This window comes from Ambystoma mexicanum, chromosome 1p, assembly GCF_040938575.1.
Source record: "Ambystoma mexicanum isolate Mex_15411 chromosome 1p, UKY_AmexF1_1, whole genome shotgun sequence".
In the NCBI taxonomy this organism is placed as follows: domain Eukaryota; kingdom Metazoa; phylum Chordata; class Amphibia; order Caudata; family Ambystomatidae; genus Ambystoma; species Ambystoma mexicanum.
Window position 1 is genome coordinate 1,028,691,863 of NC_090921.1, and position 23,125 is coordinate 1,028,714,987.

At 41.3% G+C, this 23,125-nt stretch overlaps 7 non-coding genes across 7 annotated transcripts; all 7 read right to left on the bottom strand.

The window, feature by feature from the left end:
• Nucleotides 1-2,445: 2,445 nt before the first annotated feature.
• Nucleotides 2,446-2,531, bottom strand: TRNAS-GGA (transfer RNA serine (anticodon GGA)). Its single transcript is given in 2 exon segments — nucleotides 2,446-2,481; nucleotides 2,495-2,531. It is a non-coding gene; the product is annotated as a tRNA-Ser (tRNA).
• Nucleotides 2,532-3,498: 967 nt separating this feature from the next.
• TRNAS-GGA (transfer RNA serine (anticodon GGA)) lies at nucleotides 3,499-3,584 on the bottom strand. The gene is given in 2 exon segments: nucleotides 3,499-3,534; nucleotides 3,548-3,584. It is a non-coding gene; the product is annotated as a tRNA-Ser (tRNA).
• A 4,379-nt stretch (nucleotides 3,585-7,963) lies between these two features.
• Nucleotides 7,964-8,049, bottom strand: TRNAS-GGA (transfer RNA serine (anticodon GGA)). The gene is given in 2 exon segments: nucleotides 7,964-7,999; nucleotides 8,013-8,049. It is a non-coding gene; the product is annotated as a tRNA-Ser (tRNA).
• A 560-nt stretch (nucleotides 8,050-8,609) lies between these two features.
• On the bottom strand, nucleotides 8,610-8,695 carry TRNAY-AUA (transfer RNA tyrosine (anticodon AUA)). Its single transcript is given in 2 exon segments — nucleotides 8,610-8,645; nucleotides 8,659-8,695. It is a non-coding gene; the product is annotated as a tRNA-Tyr (tRNA).
• A 1,208-nt stretch (nucleotides 8,696-9,903) lies between these two features.
• On the bottom strand, nucleotides 9,904-9,989 carry TRNAY-GUA (transfer RNA tyrosine (anticodon GUA)). Its single transcript is given in 2 exon segments — nucleotides 9,904-9,939; nucleotides 9,953-9,989. It is a non-coding gene; the product is annotated as a tRNA-Tyr (tRNA).
• Nucleotides 9,990-17,062: 7,073 nt separating this feature from the next.
• TRNAS-GGA (transfer RNA serine (anticodon GGA)) lies at nucleotides 17,063-17,148 on the bottom strand. The gene is given in 2 exon segments: nucleotides 17,063-17,098; nucleotides 17,112-17,148. It is a non-coding gene; the product is annotated as a tRNA-Ser (tRNA).
• A 2,447-nt stretch (nucleotides 17,149-19,595) lies between these two features.
• TRNAS-GGA (transfer RNA serine (anticodon GGA)) lies at nucleotides 19,596-19,681 on the bottom strand. The gene is given in 2 exon segments: nucleotides 19,596-19,631; nucleotides 19,645-19,681. It is a non-coding gene; the product is annotated as a tRNA-Ser (tRNA).
• Between the last annotated feature and the right edge of the window lie 3,444 nt (nucleotides 19,682-23,125).

Consider the following 23,125-nt stretch of genomic DNA (forward strand, 5'->3'; position numbering starts at 1 on the left):
GACATTCAAACATCTCTTGCAATTCGTGCAAAATACTACAAATTTGGCTTGTGAGGTTCCCGAATTGAGTAAAAGCACATCAGTTCACAATTAAAAAAATGACCCCCTCCGCAGTCTCCCGCATGTTACTGACCACCATACTAAGGAGGAAAAGTTGAAAGGCGGCGCCTCACAGGCCATCTCCTCAGAGTATTCATCAGTGTTGGGCCTTGACAATATTTTAATATCTTGGATGGTGTATAGTGTTCTCCCATTTCCCTTGAGAAATCAAGATTGTCAAGGGGATTCTGCTGTTTTGTCAGTTCATAGCAAGAGATGGGGATCCAAAATACCTCACAGGAAACCAACGAAGATTGGTGTCGGACAGAAAAATAACGTGGCCACAGCCTCAAAGCAAAAGGCATCTATTTTCAGTGATGAAATATAATATAATTATAAATTGTCTTTTATTTTACTTTCCAAGTATTTTACTTTCCAAGTATTCAATAAAATGTGCATTTGGCAAAAGTCCTTCAATCCGGATTTCAACTAGCGACCTAAGGATGCCAGTTTTACCACGACAGTCCTCCGCTCTACCAACTGAGCTATCGAAGGCTTGGCAAATCAGTCTTTAGCAAGCTCAATACGAGCTTCCACTTCAACCGTCGACATGCAAACATCTATTGCAATTCGTGCAAAATACTACAAATTTGGCTTGTGAGGTTCCCGAATTGAGTAAAAGCACATCAGTTCCCAATTAAAAAAATGACCCCCTCCGCAGTCTCCCGCATGTTACTGACCACCATACTAAGGGGGAAAAGTTGAAAGGCGCGCCTCACAGGCCATCTCCTCAGAGTATTCAGCCGTGTTGGGCCTTGACAATATTTTAATATCTTGGATGGTGTATAGTGTTCTCCCATTTCCCTTGAGAAATCAAGATTGTCAAGGAGATTCTGCTGTTTTGTCAGTTCATAGCAAGAGATGGGGATCCAAAACACCTCACAGGAAACCAACGAAGATTGGTGTCGGACAGAAACATAACGTGGCGACAGCCTCAAAGCAAAAGGCATCTATTTTCAGTGATGAAATATAATATAATTATAAATTGTCTGTTATTTTATTTTCCAAGCATTTTACTTTCCAAGTATTCAATAAAATTTGCATTTGGCAAAAGTCCTTCAATCTGGATTTGAACCAGCGACCTAAGGATGCCTGTTTTACCACTACAGTCCTCTGCTCTACCAACTGAGCTATCGAAGGCTTGGCAAATCAGTCTCTAGCAAGCTCAATACGAGCTTTCACTTCAACCGTCGACATTCAAACATCTCTTGCAATTCGTGCAAAATACTACAAATTTGGCTTGTGAGGTTCCCGAATTGAGTAAAAGCACATCAGTACACAATTAAAAAAATGACCCCCTCCGAGGTCTCCCGCATGTTACTGACCACCATACTAAGGGGGAAAAGTTGAAAGGCGGCGCCTCACAGGCCATCTCCTCAGAGTATTCAGCTGTGTTGGGCCTTGACAATATTTTAATATCTTGGATGGTGTATAGTGTTCTCTCATTTCCCTTGAGAAATCAAGATTGTCAAGGGGATTCTGCTGTTTTGCCAGTTCATAGCAAGAGATGGGGATCCAAAACACCTCACATGAAACCAATGAAGATTCGTGTTGGACAGAAACATAACGTGGCCACAGCCTCAAAGCAACAGGCATCTATTTTCAGTGATGAAATATAATATAATCATAAATTGTCTGTTATTTTACTTTCCAAGTATTTTACTTTCCAAGTATTCAATAAAATTTGCATTTGGCAAAAGTCTTTCGAGCCGGATTTGAACCAGCAACCTAAGGATGCCCGTTGTACTACTACAGTCCTTTGCTCTACCAACTGAGCTATCGAAGGCTTGGCAAATCATTCTCTAGCAAACTCAATACGAGCTTCCACTTCAACCGTCGACTTGTAAACATCTCTTGCAATTCGTGCAAAATACTACAAATTTGGCTTGTGAGGTTCCCGAATTGAGTAAAAGCACATCAGTTCCCAATTAAAAAAATGACCCCCTCCGCAGTCTCCCGCATGTTACTGACCACCATACTAAGGGGGAAAAGTTGAAAGGCGGCACCTCACAGGCCATCTCCTCAGAGTATTCAGCCGCGTTGGGCCTTGACAATATTTTAATATCTTGGATGGTGTATAGTGTTCTCTCATTTCCCTTGAGAAATCAAGATTGTCAAGGGGATTCTGCTGTTTTGCCAGTTCATAGCAAGAGATGGGGATCCAAAACACCTCACAGGAAACCAATGAAGATTCGTGTTGGACAGAAAAATAACGTGGTCACAGCCTCAAAGCAAAAGGCATCTATTTTCAGTGATGAAATATAATATAATTATAAATTGTCTGTTATTTTACTTTCCAAGTATTTTACTTTCCAAGTATTCAATAAAATGTGCATTTGGCAAAAGTCCTTCGAGCCGGATTTGAACCAGTGACCTAAGGATGCCCGTTTTACCACTCCAGTCCTCCGCTCTACCAACTGAGCTATCGAAGGCTTGGCAAATCAACTCTAGCAAACTCAATACGAGCTTCCACTTCAACCGTCGACTTGTAAACATCTCTTGCAATTCGTGCAAAATACTACAAATTTGGCTTGTGAGGTTCCCGAATTGAGTAAAAGCACATCAGTTCCCAATTAAAAAAATGACCCCCTACGCAGTCTCCCGCATGTTACTGACCACCATACTAAGGGGGAAAAGTTGAAAGGCGGCACCTCACAGGCCATCTCCTCAGAGTATTCAGCCGCGTTGGGCCTTGACAATATTTTAATATCTTGGATGGTGAATAGTGTTCTCTCATTTCCCTTGAGAAATCAAGATTGTCAAGGGGATTCTGCTGTTTTGCCAGTTCATAGCATGAGATGGGGATCCAAAACACCTCACAGGAAACCAATGAAGATTCGTGTTGGACAGAAAAATAACATGGTCACAGCCCCAAAGCAAAAGGCATTTATTTTCAGTGATGAAATATAATATAATTATAAATTGGCTGTTATTTTACTTTCCAAGTATTTTACTTTCCAAGTATTCAATAAAATGTGCATTTGGCAAAAGTCCTTCGAGCCGGATTTGAACCAGCGACCTAAGGATGCCTGTTTTACCACTACAGTCCTCCGCTCTACCAACTGAGCATCTACCTCAGAGTATTCAGCCGCGTTGGGCCTTGACAATATTTTAATATCTTGGATGGTGTATAGTGTTCTCTCATTTCCCTTGAGAAATCAAGATTGTCAAGGGGATTCTGCTGTTTTGCCAGTTCATAGCAAGAGATGGGGATCCAAAACACCTCACAGGAAACCAATGAAGATTCGTGTTGGACAGAAAAATAACGTGGTCACAGCCTCAAAGCAAAAGGCATCTATTTTCAGTGATGAAATATAATATAATTATAAATTGTCTGTTATTTTACTTTCCAAGTATTTTACTTTCCAAGTATTCAATAAAATGTGCATTTGGCAAAAGTCCTTCGAGCCGGATTTGAACCAGTGACCTAAGGATGCCTGTTTTACCACTCCAGTCCTCCGCTCTACCAACTGAGCTATCGAAGGCTTGGCAAATCAACTCTAGCAAACTCAATACGAGCTTCCACTTCAACCGTCGACTTGTAAACATCTCTTGCAATTCGTGCAAAATACTACAAATTTGGCTTGTGAGGTTCCCGAATTGAGTAAAAGCACATCAGTTCCCAATTAAAAAAATGACCCCCTACGCAGTCTCCCGCATGTTACTGACCACCATACTAAGGGGGAAAAGTTGAAAGGCGGCACCTCACAGGCCATCTCCTCAGAGTATTCAGCCGCGTTGGGCCTTGACAATATTTTAATATCTTGGATGGTGAATAGTGTTCTCTCATTTCCCTTGAGAAATCAAGATTGTCAAGGGGATTCTGCTGTTTTGCCAGTTCATAGCATGAGATGGGGATCCAAAACACCTCACAGGAAACCAATGAAGATTCGTGTTGGACAGAAAAATAACATGGTCACAGCCCCAAAGCAAAAGGCATTTATTTTCAGTGATGAAATATAATATAATTATAAATTGGCTGTTATTTTACTTTCCAAGTATTTTACTTTCCAAGTATTCAATAAAATGTGCATTTGGCAAAAGTCCTTCGAGCCGGATTTGAACCAGCGACCTAAGGATGCCTGTTTTACCACTACAGTCCTCCGCTCTACCAACTGAGCTATCCAAGGCTTGGCAAATCAGTCTCTAGCAAGCTCAATACGAGCTTTCACTTCAACCGTCGACATTCAAACATCTCTTGCAATTCGTGCAAAATACTACAAATTTGGCTTGTGAGGTTCCCGAATTGAGTAAAAGCACATCAGTTCACAATTAAAAAAATGACCCCCTCCGCAGTCTCCCGCATGTTACTGACCACCATACTAAGGAGGAAAAGTTGAAAGGCGGCGCCTCACAGGCCAACTCCTCAGAGTATTCATCAGTGTTGGGCCTTGACAATATTTTAATATCTTGGATGGTGTATACTGTTCTCTCATTTCCCTTGAGAAATCAAGATTGTCAAGGGGATTCAGCTGTTTTGTCAGTTCATAGCAAGAGATGGGGATCCAAAATACCTCACAGGAAACCAACGAAGATTGGTGTCGGACACAAAAATAACGTGGTCACAGCCTCAAGACAAAAGGCATCTATTTTCAGTGACAAAGATTAATATAATTAAAAATTGTTGTTCTTTTACTTTCCAAGTATTCAATAAAATGGCATTTGGCAAAAGTACTTTGAGCCAGATTTGAACCAGAGACCTAAGGTTGCTTGTTTCACCCCTATACTCCTCCACTCTACCAACGGAGCTATCCAGGGCTAGGCAAATTATTTTCTAGCAAGCTCAATACGAGCTTCCACTTCAACCGTCGACCTGTAAACATTGCTTGCAATTTGTGCAAAATACTTCAAATTTGGCTTGTGAGGTTCCCTAATTGGTAAAGGCAGATCAGTTCCCAACTAAAAAAATAACCCCCTCCTCGGTCTCCCGCATTTCATGCAGCGATACTGACCAATATACTAAGGAGGAAAAGTTGAAAGGCGGGGCCTGAGAGGTCATCTCCTCAGAGTATTCAGCAGTGTTGGGCCTGACAATATTTTTATATCTTGGATGGTGTATAGTGTTCTCTCGTTTCCCTTGAGAAATCAAGATTGTCAAGGGGATTCTGCTGTTTTGCCAGTTCATAGCAAGAGATGGGGATCCAAAACACCTCACAGGAAACCAATGAAGATTGGTGTCGGACAGAAAAATAACGTGGCCACAGCCTCAAAGCAAAAGGCATCTATTTTCAGTGATGAAATATAATATAATTATAAATTGTCTTTTATTTTACTTTCCAAGTATTTTACTTTCCAAGTATTCAATAAAATGTGCATTTGGCAAAAGTCCTTTGAGCCGGATTTGAACCAGCGACGAGCTATCGAAGGCTTGGCAAATCATTCTCTAGCAAACTCAATACGAGCTTCCACTTCAACCGTCGACTTGTAAACATCTCTTGCAATTCGTGCAAAATACTACAAATTTGGCTTGTGAGGTTCCCGAATTGAGTAAAAGCACATCAGTTCCCAGTTAAAAAAATGACCCCCTCCGCAGTCTCCCGCATTTTACTGACCACCATACTAAGGGGGAAAAGTTGAAAGGCGGCGCCTCACAGGCCATCTCCTCAGAGTATTCAGCCGTGTTGGGCCTTGACAATATTTTAATATCTTGGATGGTGTATAGTGTTCTCCCATTTCCCTTGAGAAATCAAGATTGTCAAGGGGATTCTGCTGTTTTGTCAGTTCATAGCAAGAGATGGGGATCCAAAACACCTCACAGGAAACCAACGAAGATTGGTGTCGGACAGAAACATAACGTGGCCACAGCCTCAAAGCAAAAGGCATCTATTTTCAGTGATGAAATATAATATAATTATAAATTGTCTATTATTTTATTTTCCAAGTATTTTACTTTCCAAGTATTCAATAAAATGTGCATTTGGCAAAAGTCCTTCAATCCGGATTTCAACCAGCGACCTAAGGATGCCAGTTTTACCACGACAGTCCTCCGCTCTACCAACTGAGCTATCGAAGGCTTGGCAAATCAGTCTTTAGCAAGCTCAATACGAGCTTCCACTTCAACCGTCGACATGCAAACATCTATTGCAATTCGTGCAAAATACTACAAATTTGGCTTGTGAGGTTCCCGAATTGAGTAAAAGCACATCAGTTCCCAATTAAAAAAATGACCCCCTCCGCAGTCTCCCGCATGTTACTGACCACCATACTAAGGGGGAAAAGTTGAAAGGCGCGCCTCACAGGCCATCTCCTCAGAGTATTCAGCCGTGTTGGGCCTTGACAATATTTTAATATCTTGGATGGTGTATAGTGTTCTCCCATTTCCCTTGAGAAATCAAGATTGTCAAGGGGATTCTGCTGTTTTGTCAGTTCATAGCAAGAGATGGGGATCCAAAACACCTCACAGGAAACCAACGAAGATTGGTGTCGGACAGAAACATAACGTGGCGACAGCCTCAAAGCAAAAGGAATCTATTTTCAGTGATGAAATATAATATAATTATAAATTGTCTGTTATTTTATTTTCCAAGCATTTTACTTTCCAAGTATTCAATAAAATTTGCATTTGCCAAAAGTCCTTCAATCTGGATTTGAACCAGCGACCTAAGGATGCCTGTTTTACCACTACAGTCCTCTGCTCTACCAACTGAGCTATCGAAGGCTTGGCAAATCAGTCTCTAGCAAGCTCAATACGAGCTTTCACTTCAACCGTCGACATTCAAACATCTCTTGCAATTCGTGCAAAATACTACAAATTTGGCTTGTGAGGTTCCCGAATTGAGTAAAAGCACATCAGTTCACAATTAAAAAAATGACCCCCTCCGAGGTCTCCCGCATGTTACTGACCACCATACTAAGGGGGAAAAGTTGAAAGGCGGCGCCTCACAGGCCATCTCCTCAGAGTATTCAGCTGTGTTGGGCCTTGACAATATTTTAATATCTTGGATGGTGTATAGTGTTCTCTCATTTCCCTTGAGAAATCAAGATTGTCAAGGGGATTCTGCTGTTTTGCCAGTTCATAGCAAGAGATGGGGATCCAAAACACCTCACATGAAACCAATGAAGATTCGTGTTGGACAGAAACATAACGTGGCCACAGCCTCAAAGCAACAGGCATCTATTTTCAGTGATGAAATATAATATAATCATAAATTGTCTGTTATTTTACTTTCCAAGTATTTTACTTTCCAAGTATTCAATAAAATTTGCATTTGGCAAAAGTCTTTCGAGCCGGATTTGAACCAGCGACCTAAGGATGCCTGTTGTACTACTACAGTCCTCTGCTCTACCAACTGAGCTATCGAAGGCTTGGCAAATCATTCTCTAGCAAACTCAATACGAGCTTCCACTTCAACCGTCGACTTGTAAACATCTCTTGCAATTCGTGCAAAATACTACAAATTTGGCTTGTGAGGTTCCCGAATTGAGTAAAAGCACATCAGTTCCCAATTAAAAAAATGACCCCCTCCGCAGTCTCCCGCATGTTACTGACCACCATACTAAGGGGGAAAAGTTGAAAGGCGGCACCTCACAGGCCATCTCCTCAGAGTATTCAGCCGCGTTGGGCCTTGACAATATTTTAATATCTTGGATGGTGTATAGTGTTCTCTCATTTCCCTTGAGAAATCAAGATTGTCAAGGGGATTCTGCTGTTTTGCCAGTTCATAGCAAGAGATGGGGATCCAAAACACCTCACAGGAAACCAATGAAGATTCGTGTTGGACAGAAAAATAACGTGGTCACAGCCTCAAAGCAAAAGGCATCTATTTTCAGTGATGAAATATAATATAATTATAAATTGTCTGTTGTTTTACTTTCCAAGTATTTTACTTTCCAAGTATTCAATAAAATGTGCATTTGGCAAAAGTCCTTCGAGCCGGATTTGAACCAGTGACCTAAGGATGCCTGTTTTACCACTCCAGTCCTCCGCTCTACCAACTGAGCTATCGAAGGCTTGGCAAATCATTCTCTAGCAAGCTCAATACGAGCTTCCACTTCAACCGTCGACATTCAAACATCTCTTGCAATTCGTGCAAAATACTACAAATTTGGCTTGTGAGGTTCCCGAATTGAGTAAAAGCACATCAGTTCACAATTAAAAAAATGACCCCCTCCGCAGTCTCCCGCATGTTACTGACCACCATACAAAGGAGGAAAAGTTGAAAGGCGGCACCTCACAGGCCATCTCCTCAGAGTATTCATCAGTGTTCGGCCTTGACAATATTTTAATATCTTGGATGGTGTATAGTGTTCTCCCATTTCCCTTGAGAAATCAAGATTGTCAAGGGGATTCTGCTGTTTTGTCAGTTCATAGCAAGAGATGGGGATCCAAAACACCTCACAGGAAACCAACGAAGATTGGTGTCGGACAGAAACATAACGTGGCGACAGCCTCAAAGCAAAAGGCATCTATTTTCAGTGATGAAATATAATATAATTATAAATTGTCTGTTATTTTATTTTCCAAGCATTTTACTTTCCAAATATTCAATAAAATTTGCATTTGGCAAAAGTCCTTCAATCTGGATTTGAACCAGCGACCTAAGGATGCCTGTTTTACCACTATAGTCCTCTGCTCTACCAACTGAGCTATCCAAGGCTTGGCAAATCAGTCTCTAGCAAGCTCAATACGAGCTTTTACTTCAACCGTCGACATTCAAACATCTCTTGCAATTCGTGCAAAATACTACAAATTTGGCTTGTGAGGTTCCCGAATTGAGTAAAAGCACATCAGTTCACAATTAAAAAAATGACCCCCTCCGAGGTCTCCCGCATGTTACTGACCACCATACTAAGGGGGAAAAGTTGAAAGGCGGCGCCTCACAGGCCATCTCCTCAGAGTATTCAGCTGTGTTGGGCCTTGACAATATTTTAATATCTTGGATGGTGTATAGTGTTCTCTCATTTCCCTTGAGAAATCAAGATTGTCAAGGGGATTCTGCTGTTTTGCCAGTTCATAGCAAGAGATGGGGATCCAAAACACCTCACATGAAACCAATGAAGATTCGTGTTGGACAGAAACATAACGTGGCCACAGCCTCAAAGCAACAGGCATCTATTTTCAGTGATGAAATATAATATAATCATAAATTGTCTGTTATTTTACTTTCCAAGTATTTTACTTTCCAAGTATTCAATAAAATTTGCATTTGGCAAAAGTCTTTCGAGCCAGATTTGAACCAGCGACCTAAGGATGCCTGTTGTACTACTACAGTCCTCTGCTCTACCAACTGAGCTATCGAAGGCTTGGCAAATCATTCTCTAGCAAACTCAATACGAGCTTCCACTTCAACCGTCGACTTGTAAACATCTCTTGCAATTCGTGCAAAATACTACAAATTTGGCTTGTGAGGTTCCCGAATTGAGTAAAAGCACATCAGTTCCCAATTAAAAAAATGACCCCCTCCGCAGTCTCCCGCATGTTACTGACCACCATACTAAGGGGGAAAAGTTGAAAGGCGGCACCTCACAGGCCATCTCCTCAGAGCATTCAGCCGCGTTGGGCCTTGACAATATTTTAATATCTTGGATGGTGTATAGTGTTCTCTCATTTTCCTTGAGAAATCAAGATTGTCAAGGGGATTATGCTGTTTTGCCAGTTCATAGCAAGAGATGGGGATCAAAAAAACACCTCACAGGAAACCAAAGAAGATTGGTGTTGGACAGAAAAATAATGTGGCCACAGCCTCAAAGCAAAAGGCATCTATTTTCAGTGATGAAATATAATATAATTATAAATTGTCTGTTATGTTATTTTCCAAGTATTTTACTTTCCAAGTATTCAATAAAATTTGCATTTGGCAAAAGTCCTTCGAGCCGGATTTGAACCAGCGACCTAAGGATGCCTGTTTTACCACTACAGTCCTCCGCTCTACCAACTGAGCTATCGAAGGCTTGGCAAATCATTTTCTAGCAAACTCAATACAAGCTTCCACTTCAACCGTCGACTTGTAAACATCTCTTGCAATTCGTGCAAAATACTACAAATTTGGCTTGCGAGGTTCCCGAATTGAGTAAAAGCACATCAGTTCCCAATTAAAAAAATGCCCCCTCCGCAGTCTCCCGCATGTTACTGACCACCATACTAAGGAGGAAAAGTTGAAAGGCGGCGCCTCACAGGCCATCTCCTCAGAGTATTCATCAGTGTTCGGCCTTGACAATATTTAAATATCTTGGATGGTGTATAGTGTTCTCCCATTTCCCTTGAGAAATCAAGATTGTCAAGGGGATTCTGCTGTTTTGCCAGTTCATAGCAAGAGATGGGGATCCAAAACACCTCACAGGAAAACAATGAAGATTGGTGTTGGACAGAAACATAACGTGGCCACAGCCTCAAAGCAAAAGGCATCTATTTTCAGTGATGAAATATAATATAATTATAAATTGTCTGTTATTTTATTTTCCAAGTATTTTACTTTCCAAGTATTCAATAAAATTTGCATTTGGCAAAAGTCATTCGAGCCGGATTTGAACCAGCGACCTAAGGATGCCTGTTTTACCACTACAGTCCTCCGCTCTACCAACTGAGCTATCGAAGGCTTGGCAAAGCATTCTCTAGCAAACTCAATACGAGCTTCCACTTCAACCGTCGACTTGTAAACATCTCTTGCAATTCGTGCAAAATACTACAAATTTGGCTTGTGAGGTTCCCGAATTGAGTAAAAGCACATCAGTTCCCAATTAAAAAAATGACCCCCTCTGCAGTCTCCTGCATGTTACTGACCACCATACTAAGGGGGAAAACTTGAAAGGCGGCGCCTCACAGGCCATCTCCTCAGAGTATTCAGCCGTGTTGGGCCTTGACAATATTTTAATATTTTGGATGATGTATAGTGTTCTCCCATTTCCCTTGAGAAATCAAGATTGTCAAGGGGATTCTGCTGTTTTGTCAGTTCATAGCAAGAGATGGGGATCCAAAATACCTCACAGGAAACCAACGAAGATTGGTGTCGGACAGAAAAATAACGTGGCCACAGCCTCAAAGCAAAAGGCATCTATTTTCAGTGATGAAATATAATATAATTATGAATAGTCTTTTATTTTACTTTCCAAGTATTTTACTTTCCAAGTATTCAATAAAATGTGCATTTGGCAAAAGTCCTTTGAGCCGGATTTGAACCAGCGACGAGCTATCGAAGGCTTGGCAAATCATTCTCTAGCAAACTCAATACGAGCTTCCACTTCAACCGTCGACTTGTAAACATCTCTTGCAATTCGTGCAAAATACTACAAATTTGGCTTGTGAGGTTCCCGAATTGAGTAAAAGCACATCAGTTCCCAGTTAAAAAAATTACCCCCTCCGCAGTCTCCCGCATTTTACTGACCACCATACTAAAGGGGAAAAGTTGAAAGGCGGCGCCTCACAGGCCATCTCCTCAGAGTATTCAGCCGTGTTGGGCCTTGACAATATTTTAATATCTTGGATGGTGTATAGTGTTCTCCCATTTCCCTTGAGAAATCAAGATTGTCAAGGGGATTCTGCTGTTTTGTCAGTTCATAGCAAGAGATGAGGATCCAAAACACTCACAGGAAACCAACGAAGATTGGTGTCGGACAGAAACATAACGTGGCCACAGCCTCAAAGCAAAAGGCATCTATTTTCAGTGATGAAATATAATATAATTATAAATTGTCTGTTATTTTATTTTCCAAGTATTTTACTTTCCAAGTATTCAATAAAATGTGCATTTGGCAAAAGTCCTTCAATCCGGATTTCAACCAGCGACCTAAGGATGCCAGTTTTACCACGACAGTCCTACGCTCTACCAACTGAGCTATCGAAGGCTTGGCAAATCAGTCTCTAGCAAGCTCAATACGAGCTTCCACTTCAACCGTCGACATGCAAACATCTATTGCAATTCGTGCAAAATACTACAAATTTGGCTTGTGAGGTTCCCGAATTGAGTAAAAGCACATCAGTTCCCAATTAAAAAAATGACCCCCTCCGCAGTCTCCCGCATGTTACTGACCACCATACTAAGGGGGAAAAGTTGAAAGGCGCGCCTCACAGGCCATCTCCTCAGAGTATTCAGCCGTGTTGGGCCTTGACAATATTTTATTATCTTGGATGGTGTATAGTGTTCTCCCATTTCCCTTGAGAAATCAAGATTGTCAAGGGGATTCTGCTGTTTCGTCAGTTCATAGCAAGAGATGGGGATCCAAAACACCTCACAGGAAACCAACGAAGATTGGTGTCGGACAGAAACATAACGTGGCGACAGCCTCAAAGCAAAAGGCATCTATTTTCAGTGATGAAATATAATATAATTATAAATTGTCTGTTATTTTATTTTCCAAGCATTTTACTTTCCAAGTATTCAATAAAATTTGCATTTGGCAAAAGTCCTTCAATCTGGATTTGAACCAGCGACCTAAGGATGCCTGTTTTACCACTACAGTCCTCTGCTCTACCAACTGAGCTATCGAAGGCTTTGCAAATCAGTCTCTAGCAAGCTCAATACGAGCTTTCACTTCAACCGTCGACATTCAAACATCTCTTGCAATTCGTGCAAAATACTACAAATTTGGCTTGTGAGGTTCCCGAATTGAGTAAAAGCACATCAGTTCACAATTAAAAAAATGACCCCCTCCGAGGTCTCCCGCATGTTACTGACCACCATACTAAGGGGGAAAAGTTGAAAGGCGGCGCCTCACAGGCCATCTCCTCAGAGTATTCAGCTGTGTTGGGCCTTGACAATATTTTAATATCTTGGATGGTGTATAGTGTTCTCTCATTTCCCTTGAGAAATCAAGATTGTCAAGGGGATTCTGCTGTTTTGCCAGTTCATAGCAAGAGATGGGGATCCAAAACACCTCACATGAAACCAATGAAGATTCGTGTTGGACAGAAACATAACGTGGCCACAGCCTCAAAGCAACAGGCATCTATTTTCAGTGATGAAATATAATATAATCATAAATTGTCTGTTATTTTACTTTCCAAGTATTTTACTTTCCAAGTATTCAATAAAATTTGCATTTGGCAAAAGTCTTTCGAGCCGGATTTGAACCAGCGACCTAAGGATGCCCGTTTTACCACTACAGTCCTCCGCTCTACCAACTGAGCTATCGAAGGCTTGACAAAGCATTCTCTAGCAAACTCAATACGAGCTTCCACTTCAACCGTCGACTTGTAAACATCTCTTGCAATTCGTGCAAAATACTACAAATTTGGCTTGTGAGGTTCCCGAATTGAGTAAAAGCACATCAGTTCCCAATTATAAATTGGCAAATCAGTCTCTAGCAAGCTCAATACGAGCTTCCACTTCAACCGTCGACATGCAAACATCTATTGCAATTCGTGCAAAATACTACAAATTTGGCTTGTGAGGTTCCCGAATTGAGTAAAAGCACATCAGTTCCCAATTAAAAAAATGACCCCCTCTGCAGTCTCCTGCATGTTACTGACCACCATACTAAGGGGGAAAACTTGAAAGGCGGCGCCTCACAGGCCATCTCCTCAGAGTATTCAGCCGTGTTGGGCCTTGACAATATTTTAATATTTTGGATGATGTATAGTGTTCTCCCATTTCCCTTGAGAAATCAAGATTGTCAAGGGGATTCTGCTGTTTTGTCAGTTCATAGCAAGAGATGGGGATCCAAAATACCTCACAGGAAACCAACGAAGATTGGTGTCGGACAGAAAAATAACGTGGCCACAGCCTCAAAGCAAAAGGCATCTATTTTCAGTGATGAAATATAATATAATTATGAATAGTCTTTTATTTTACTTTCCAAGTATTTTACTTTCCAAGTATTCAATAAAATGTGCATTTGGCAAAAGTCCTTTGAGCCGGATTTGAACCAGCGACGAGCTATCGAAGGCTTGGCAAATCATTCTCTAGCAAACTCAATACGAGCTTCCACTTCAACCGTCGACTTGTAAACATCTCTTGCAATTCGTGCAAAATACTACAAATTTGGCTTGTGAGGTTCCCGAATTGAGTAAAAGCACATCAGTTCCCAGTTAAAAAAATTACCCCCTCCGCAGTCTCCCGCATTTTACTGACCACCATACTAAAGGGGAAAAGTTGAAAGGCGGCGCCTCACAGGCCATCTCCTCAGAGTATTCAGCCGTGTTGGGCCTTGACAATATTTTAATATCTTGGATGGTGTATAGTGTTCTCCCATTTCCCTTGAGAAATCAAGATTGTCAAGGGGATTCTGCTGTTTTGTCAGTTCATAGCAAGAGATGAGGATCCAAAACACTCACAGGAAACCAACGAAGATTGGTGTCGGACAGAAACATAACGTGGCCACAGCCTCAAAGCAAAAGGCATCTATTTTCAGTGATGAAATATAATATAATTATAAATTGTCTGTTATTTTATTTTCCAAGTATTTTACTTTCCAAGTATTCAATAAAATGTGCATTTGGCAAAAGTCCTTCAATCCGGATTTCAACCAGCGACCTAAGGATGCCAGTTTTACCACGACAGTCCTACGCTCTACCAACTGAGCTATCGAAGGCTTGGCAAATCAGTCTCTAGCAAGCTCAATACGAGCTTCCACTTCAACCGTCGACATGCAAACATCTATTGCAATTCGTGCAAAATACTACAAATTTGGCTTGTGAGGTTCCCGAATTGAGTAAAAGCACATCAGTTCCCAATTAAAAAAATGACCCCCTCCGCAGTCTCCCGCATGTTACTGACCACCATACTAAGGGGGAAAAGTTGAAAGGCGCGCCTCACAGGCCATCTCCTCAGAGTATTCAGCCGTGTTGGGCCTTGACAATATTTTATTATCTTGGATGGTGTATAGTGTTCTCCCATTTCCCTTGAGAAATCAAGATTGTCAAGGGGATTCTGCTGTTTCGTCAGTTCATAGCAAGAGATGGGGATCCAAAACACCTCACAGGAAACCAACGAAGATTGGTGTCGGACAGAAACATAACGTGGCGACAGCCTCAAAGCAAAAGGCATCTATTTTCAGTGATGAAATATAATATAATTATAAATTGTCTGTTATTTTATTTTCCAAGCATTTTACTTTCCAAGTATTCAATAAAATTTGCATTTGGCAAAAGTCCTTCAATCTGGATTTGAACCAGCGACCTAAGGATGCCTGTTTTACCACTACAGTCCTCTGCTCTACCAACTGAGCTATCGAAGGCTTTGCAAATCAGTCTCTAGCAAGCTCAATACGAGCTTTCACTTCAACCGTCGACATTCAAACATCTCTTGCAATTCGTGCAAAATACTACAAATTTGGCTTGTGAGGTTCCCGAATTGAGTAAAAGCACATCAGTTCACAATTAAAAAAATGACCCCCTCCGAGGTCTCCCGCATGTTACTGACCACCATACTAAGGGGGAAAAGTTGAAAGGCGGCGCCTCACAGGCCATCTCCTCAGAGTATTCAGCTGTGTTGGGCCTTGACAATATTTTAATATCTTGGATGGTGTATAGTGTTCTCTCATTTCCCTTGAGAAATCAAGATTGTCAAGGGGATTCTGCTGTTTTGCCAGTTCATAGCAAGAGATGGGGATCCAAAACACCTCACATGAAACCAATGAAGATTCGTGTTGGACAGAAACATAACGTGGCCACAGCCTCAAAGCAACAGGCATCTATTTTCAGTGATGAAATATAATATAATCATAAATTGTCTGTTATTTTACTTTCCAAGTATTTTACTTTCCAAGTATTCAATAAAATTTGCATTTGGCAAAAGTCTTTCGAGCCGGATTTGAACCAGCGACCTAAGGATGCCCGTTTTACCACTACAGTCCTCCGCTCTACCAACTGAGCTATCGAAGGCTTGACAAAGCATTCTCTAGCAAACTCAATACGAGCTTCCACTTCAACCGTCGACTTGTAAACATCTCTTGCAATTCGTGCAAAATACTACAAATTTGGCTTGTGAGGTTCCCGAATTGAGTAAAAGCACATCAGTTCCCAATTAAAAAAATGACCCCCTCTGCAGTCTCCTGCATGTTACTGACCACCATACTAAGGGGGAAAACTTGAAAGGCGGCGCCTCACAGGCCATCTCCTCAGAGTATTCAGCCGTGTTGGGCCTTGACAATATTTTAATATTTTGGATGATGTATAGTGTTCTCCCATTTCCCTTGAGAAATCAAGATTGTCAAGGGGATTCTGCTGTTTTGTCAGTTCATAGCAAGAGATGGGGATCCAAAACACCTCACAGGAAACCAACGAAGATTGGTGTCGGACAGAAAAATAACGTGGCCACAGCCTCAAATCAAAAGGCATCTATTTTCAGTGATGAAATATAATATAATTATAAATTGTCTGTTATTTTACTTTCCAAGTATTTTACTTTCCAAGTATTCAATAAAATGTGCATTTGGCAAAAGTCCTTCGAGCCGGATTTGAACCAGCGACCTAAGGATTCCTGTTTTACCACTACAGTCCTCGGCTCTACCAACTGAGCTATCCAAGGATTGGCAAATCAGTTTCTAGCAAGCTCAATACGAGCTTCCACTTCAACCGTCGACATTCAAACATCTCTTGCAATTCGTGCAAAATACTACAAATTTGGCTTGTGAGGTTCCCGAATTGAGTAAAAGCACATCAGTTCACAATTAAAAAAATGACCCCCTCCGCAGTCTCCCGCATGTTACTGACCACCATACTAAGGAGGAAAAGTTGAAAGGCGGCGCCTCACAGGCCATCTCCTCAGAGTATTCATCAGTGTTGGGCCTTGACAATATTTTAATATCTTGGATGGTGTATAGTGTTCTCCCATTTCCCTTGAGAAATCAAGATTGTCAAGGGGATTCTGCTGTTTTGCCAGTTCATAGCAAGAGATGGGGATCCAAAACACCTCACAGGAAACCAATGAAGATTCGTGTTGGACAGAAAAATAACGTGGTCACAGCCTCAAAGCAAAAGGCATCTATTTTCAGTGATGAAATATAATATAATTATAAATTGTCTGTTATTTTACTTTCCAAGTATTTTACTTTCCAAGTATTCAATAAAATGTGCATTTGGCAAAAGTCCTTCGAGTCGGATTTGAACCAGTGACCTAAGGATGCCTGTTTTACCACTCCAGTCCTCCGCTCTACCAACTGAGCTATCGAAGGCTTGGCAAATCATTCTCTAGCAAGCTCAATACGAGCTTCCACTTCAACCGTCGACATTCAAACATCTCTTGCAATTCGTGCAAAATACTACAAATTTGGCTTGTGAGGTTCCCGAATTGAGTAAAAGCACATCAGTTCCCAATTAAAAAAATGACCCCCTCTGCAGTCTCCTGCATGTTACTGACCACCATACTAAGGGGGAAAACTTGAAAGGCGGCGCCTCACAGGCCATCTCCTCAGAGTATTCATCAGTGTTGGGCCTTGACAATATTTTAATATCTTGGATGGTGTATAGTGTTCTCCCATTTCCCTTGAGAAATCAAGATTGTCAAGGGGATTCTGCTGTTTTGTCAGTTCATAGCAAGAGATGGGGATCCAAAACACCTCACAGGAAACCAACGAAGATTGGTGTCGGACAGAAAAATAACGTGGCCACAGCCTCAAAGCAAAAGGCATCTATTTTCAGTGATGAAATATAATATAATTATAAATTGTCTTTTATTTTACTTTCCAAGTATTTTACTTTCCAAGTATTCAATAAAATGTGCATTTGGCAAAAGTCCTTTGAGCCGGATTTGAACCAGCGACGAGCTATCGAAGGCTTGGCAAATCATTCTCTAGCAAACTCAATACGAGCTTCCACTTCAACCGTCGACTTGTAAACATCTCTTGCAATTCGTGCAAAATACTACAAATTTGGCTTGTGAGGTTCCCGAATTGAGTAAAAGCACATCAGTTCCCAGTTAAAAAAATGACCCCCTCCGCAGTCTCCCGCATTTTACTGACCACCATACTAAAGGGGAAAAGTTGAAAGGCGGCGCCTCACAGGCCATCTCCTCAGAGTATTCAGCCGTGTTGGGCCTTGACAATATTTTAATATCTTGGATGGTGTATAGTGTTCTCCCATTTCCCTTGAGAAATCAAGATTGTCAAGGGGATTCTGCTGTTTTGTCAGTTCATAGCAAGAGATGGGGATCCAAAACACCTCACAGGAAACCAACGAAGATTGGTGTCGGACAGAAACATAACGTGGCCACAGCCTCAAAGCAAAAGGCATCTATTTTCAGTGATGAAATATAATATAATTATAAATTGTCTGTTATTTTATTTTCCAAGTATTTTACTTTCCAAGTATTCAATAAAATGTGCATTTGGCAAAAGTCCTTCAATCCGGATTTCAACCAGCGACCTAAGGATGCCAGTTTTACCACGACAGTCCTACGCTCTACCAACTGAGCTATCGAAGGCTTGGCAAATCAGTCTCTAGCAAGCTCAATACGAGCTTCCACTTCAACCGTCGACATGCAAACATCTATTGCAATTCGTGCAAAATACTACAAATTTGGCTTGTGAGGTTCCCGAATTGAGTAAAAGCACATCAGTTCCCAATTAAAAAAATGACCCCCTCCGCAGTCTCCCGCATGTTACTGACCACCATACTAAGGGGGAAAAGTTGAAAGGCGGCGCCTCACAGGCCATCTCCTCAGAGTATTCAGCTGTGTTGGGCCTTGACAATATTTTAATATCTTGGATGGTGCATAGTGTTCTCTCATTTCCCTTGAGAAATCAAGATTGTCAAGGGGATTCTGCTGTTTTGCCAGTTCATAGCAAGAGATGGGGATCCAAAACACCTCACAGGAAACCAACGAAGATTGGTGTCGGACAGAAAAATAACGTGGCCACAGCCTCAAATCAAAAGGCATCTATTTTCAGTGATGAAATATAATATAATTATAAATTGTCTGTTATTTTACTTTCCAAGTATTTTACTTTCCAAGTATTCAATAAAATGTGCACTTGGCAAAAGTCATTCGAGCCGGATTTGAACCAGCGACCTAAGGATGCCTGTTTTACCACTACAGTCCTCTACCAACTGAGCTATCGAAGGCTTGGCACATCAACTCTAGCAAACTCAATACGAGCTTCGACTTCAACCGTCGACTTGTAAACATCTCTTGCAATTCGTGCAAAATACTACAAATTTGGCTTGTGAGGTTCCCGAATTGAGTAAAAGCACATCAGTTCCCAATTAAAAAAATGACCCCCTCCGCAGTCTCCCGCATGTTACTGACCACCATACTAAGGGGGAAAAGTTGAAAGGCGGCGCCTCACAGGCCATCTCCTCAGAGTATTCAGCCGCCTTGGGCCTTGACAATATTTTAATATCTTGGATGGTGTATAGTGTTCTCTCATTTCCCTTGAGAAATCAAGATTGTCAAGGGGATTCTGCTGTTTTGCCAGTTCATAGCAAGAGATGGGGATCCAAAACACCTCACAGGAAACCAATGAAGATTCGTGTTGGACAGAAAAATAACGTGGTCACAGCCTCAAAGCAAAAGGCATCTATTTTCAGTGATGAAATATAATATAATTATAAATTGTCTGTTATTTTACTTTCCAAGTATTTTACTTTCCAAGTATTCAATAAAATGTGCATTTGGCAAAAGTCCTTCGAGCCGGATTTGAACCAGTGACCTAAGGATGCCTGTTTTACCACTCCAGTCCTCCGCTCTACCAACTGAGCTATCGAAGGCTTGGCAAATCATTCTCTAGCAAGCTCAATACGAGCTTCCACTTCAACCGTCGACATTCAAACATCTCTTGCAATTCGTGCAAAATACTACAAATTTGGCTTGTGAGGTTCCCGAATTGAGTAAAAGCACATCAGTTCACAATTAAAAAAATGACCCCCTCCGCAGTCTCACGCATGTTACTGACCACCATACAAAGGAGGAAAAGTTGAAAGGCGGCGCCTCACAGGCCATCTCCTCAGAGTATTCATCAGTGTTCGGCCTTGACAATATTTTAATATCTTGGATGGTGTATAGTGTTCTCCCATTTCCCTTGAGAAATCAAGATTGTCAAGGGGATTCTGCTGTTTTGTCAGTTCATAGCAAGAGATGGGGATCCAAAATACCTCACAGGAAACCAACGAAGATTGGTGTCGGACAGAAAAATAACGTGGCCACAGCCTCAAAGCAAAAGGCATCTATTTTCAGTGATGAAATATAATATAATTATAAATTGTCTGTTATTTTACTTTCCAAGTATTTTACTTTCCAAGTATTCAATAAAATGTGCATTTGGCAAAAGTCCTTCGAGCCGGATTTGAACCAGCGACCTAAGGATGCCTGTTTTACCACTACAGTACTCTGCTCTACCAACTGAGCTATCGAAGGCTTTGCAAATCAATCTCTAGCAAGCTCAATACGAGCTTTCACTTCAACCGTCGACATTCAAACATCTCTTGCAATTCGTGCAAAATACTACAAATTTGGCTTGTGAGGTTCCCGAATTGAGTAAAAGCACATCAGTTCACAATTAAAAAAATGACCCCCTCCGAGGTCTCCCGCATGTTACTGACCACCATACTAAGGGGGAAAAGTTGAAAGGCGGCGCCTCACAGGCCATCTCCTCAGAGTATTCAGCTGTGTTGGGCCTTGACAATATTTTAATATCTTGGATGGTGTATAGTGTTCTCTCATTTCCCTTGAGAAATCAAGATTGTCAAGGGGATTCTGCTGTTTTGCCAGTTCATAGCAAGAGATGGGGATCCAAAACACCTCACATGAAACCAATGAAGATTCGTGTTGGACAGAAACATAACGTGGCCACAGCCTCAAAGCAACAGGCATCTATTTTCAGTGATGAAATATAATATAATCATAAATTGTCTGTTATTTTACTTTCCAAGTATTTTACTTTCCAAGTATTCAATAAAATTTGCATTTGGCAAAAGTCTTTCGAGCCGGATTTGAACCAGCGACCTAAGGATGCCTGTTTTACCACTACAGTCCTCCGCTCTACCAACTGAGCTATCGAAGGCTTGACAAAGCATTCTCTAGCAAACTCAATACGAGCTTCCACTTCAACCGTCGACTTGTAAACATCTCTTGCAATTCGTGCAAAATACTACAAATTTGGCTTGTGAGGTTCCCGAATTGAGTAAAAGCACATCAGTTCCCAATTAAAAAAATGACCCCCTCTGCAGTCTCCTGCATGTTACTGACCACCATACTAAGGGGGAAAACTTGAAAGGCGGCGCCTCACAGGCCATCTCCTCAGAGTATTCAGCCGCCTTGGGCCTTGACAATATTTTAATATCTTGGATGGTGTATAGTGTTCTCTCATTTCCCTTGAGAAATCAAGATTGTCAAGGGGATTCTGCTGTTTTGCCAGTTCATAGCAAGAGATGGGGATCCAAAACACCTCACAGGAAACCAATGAAGATTCGTGTTGGACAGAAAAATAACGTGGTCACAGCCTCAAAGCAAAAGGCATCTATTTTCAGTGATGAAATATAATATAATTATAAATTGTCTGTTATTTTACTTTCCAAGTATTTTACTTTCCAAGTATTCAATAAAATGTGCATTTGGCAAAAGTCCTTGGAGCTGGATTTGAACCAGCGACCTAAGGATGCCTGTTTTACCACTACAGTCCTCTGCTCTACCAACTGAGCTATCGAAGGCTTTGCAAATCAGTCTCTAGCAAGCTCAATACGAGCTTTCACTTCAACCGTCGACATTCAAACATCTCTTGCAATTCGTGCAAAATACTACAAATTTGGCTTGTGAGGTTCCCGAATTGAGTAAAAGCACATCAGTTCACAATTAAAAAAATGACCCCCTCCGAGGTCTCCCGCATGTTACTGACCACCATACTAAGGGGGAAAAGTTGAAAGGCGGCGCCTCACAGGCCATCTCCTCAGAGTATTCAGCTGTGTTGGGCCTTGACAATATTTTAATATCTTGGATGGTGTATAGTGTTCTCTCATTTCCCTTGAGAAATCAAGATTGTCAAGGGGATTCTGCTGTTTTGCCAGTTCATAGCAAGAGATAGGGATCCAAAACACCTCACATGAAACCAATGAAGATTCGTGTTGGACAGAAACATAACGTGGCCACAGCCTCAAAGCAACAGGCATCTATTTTCAGTGATGAAATATAATATAATCATAAATTGTCTGTTATTTTACTTTCCAAGTATTTTACTTTCCAAGTATTCAATAAAATTTGCATTTGGCAAAAGTCCTTCGAGCCGGATTTGAACCAGCGACCTAAGGATGCCTGTTTTACCACTACAGTCCTCGGCTCTACCAACTGAGCTATCCAAGGCTTGGCAAATCAGTCTCTAGCAAGCTCAATACGAGCTTCCACTTCAACCGTCGACATTCAAACATCTCTTGCAATTCGTGCAAAATACTACAAATTTGGCTTGTGAGGTTCCCGAATTGAGTAAAAGCACATCAGTTCACAATTAAAAAAATGACCCCCTCCGCAGTCTCCCGCATGTTACTGACCACCATACTAAGGAGGAAAAGTTGAAAGGCGGCGCCTCACAGGCCATCTCCTCAGAGTATTCATCAGTGTTGGGCCTTGACAATATTTTAATATCTTGGATGGTGTATAGTGTTCTCCCATTTCCCTTGAGAAATCAAGATTGTCAAGGGGATTCTGCTGTTTTGTCAGTTCATAGCAAGAGATGGGGATCCAAAATACCTCACAGGAAACCAACGAAGATTGGTGTCGGACAGAAAAATAACGTGGCCACAGCCTCAAAGCAAAAGGCATCTATTTTCAGTGATGAAATATAATATAATTATAAATTGTCTTTTATTTTACTTTCCAAGTATTTTACTTTCCAAGTATTCAATAAAATGTGCATTTGGCAAAAGTCCTTTGAGCCGGATTTGAACCAGCGACGAGCTATCGAAGGCTTGGCAAATCATTCTCTAGCAAACTCAATACGAGCTTCCACTTCAACCGTCGACTTGTAAACATCTCTTGCAATTCGTGCAAAATACTACAAATTTGGCTTGTGAGGTTCCCGAATTGAGTAAAAGCACATCAGTTCCCAGTTAAAAAAATGACCCCCTCCGCAGTCTCCCGCATGTTACTGACCACCATACTAAGGGGGAAAAGTTGAAAGGCGGCGCCTCACAGGCCATCTCCTCAGAGTATTCAGCCGCGTTGGG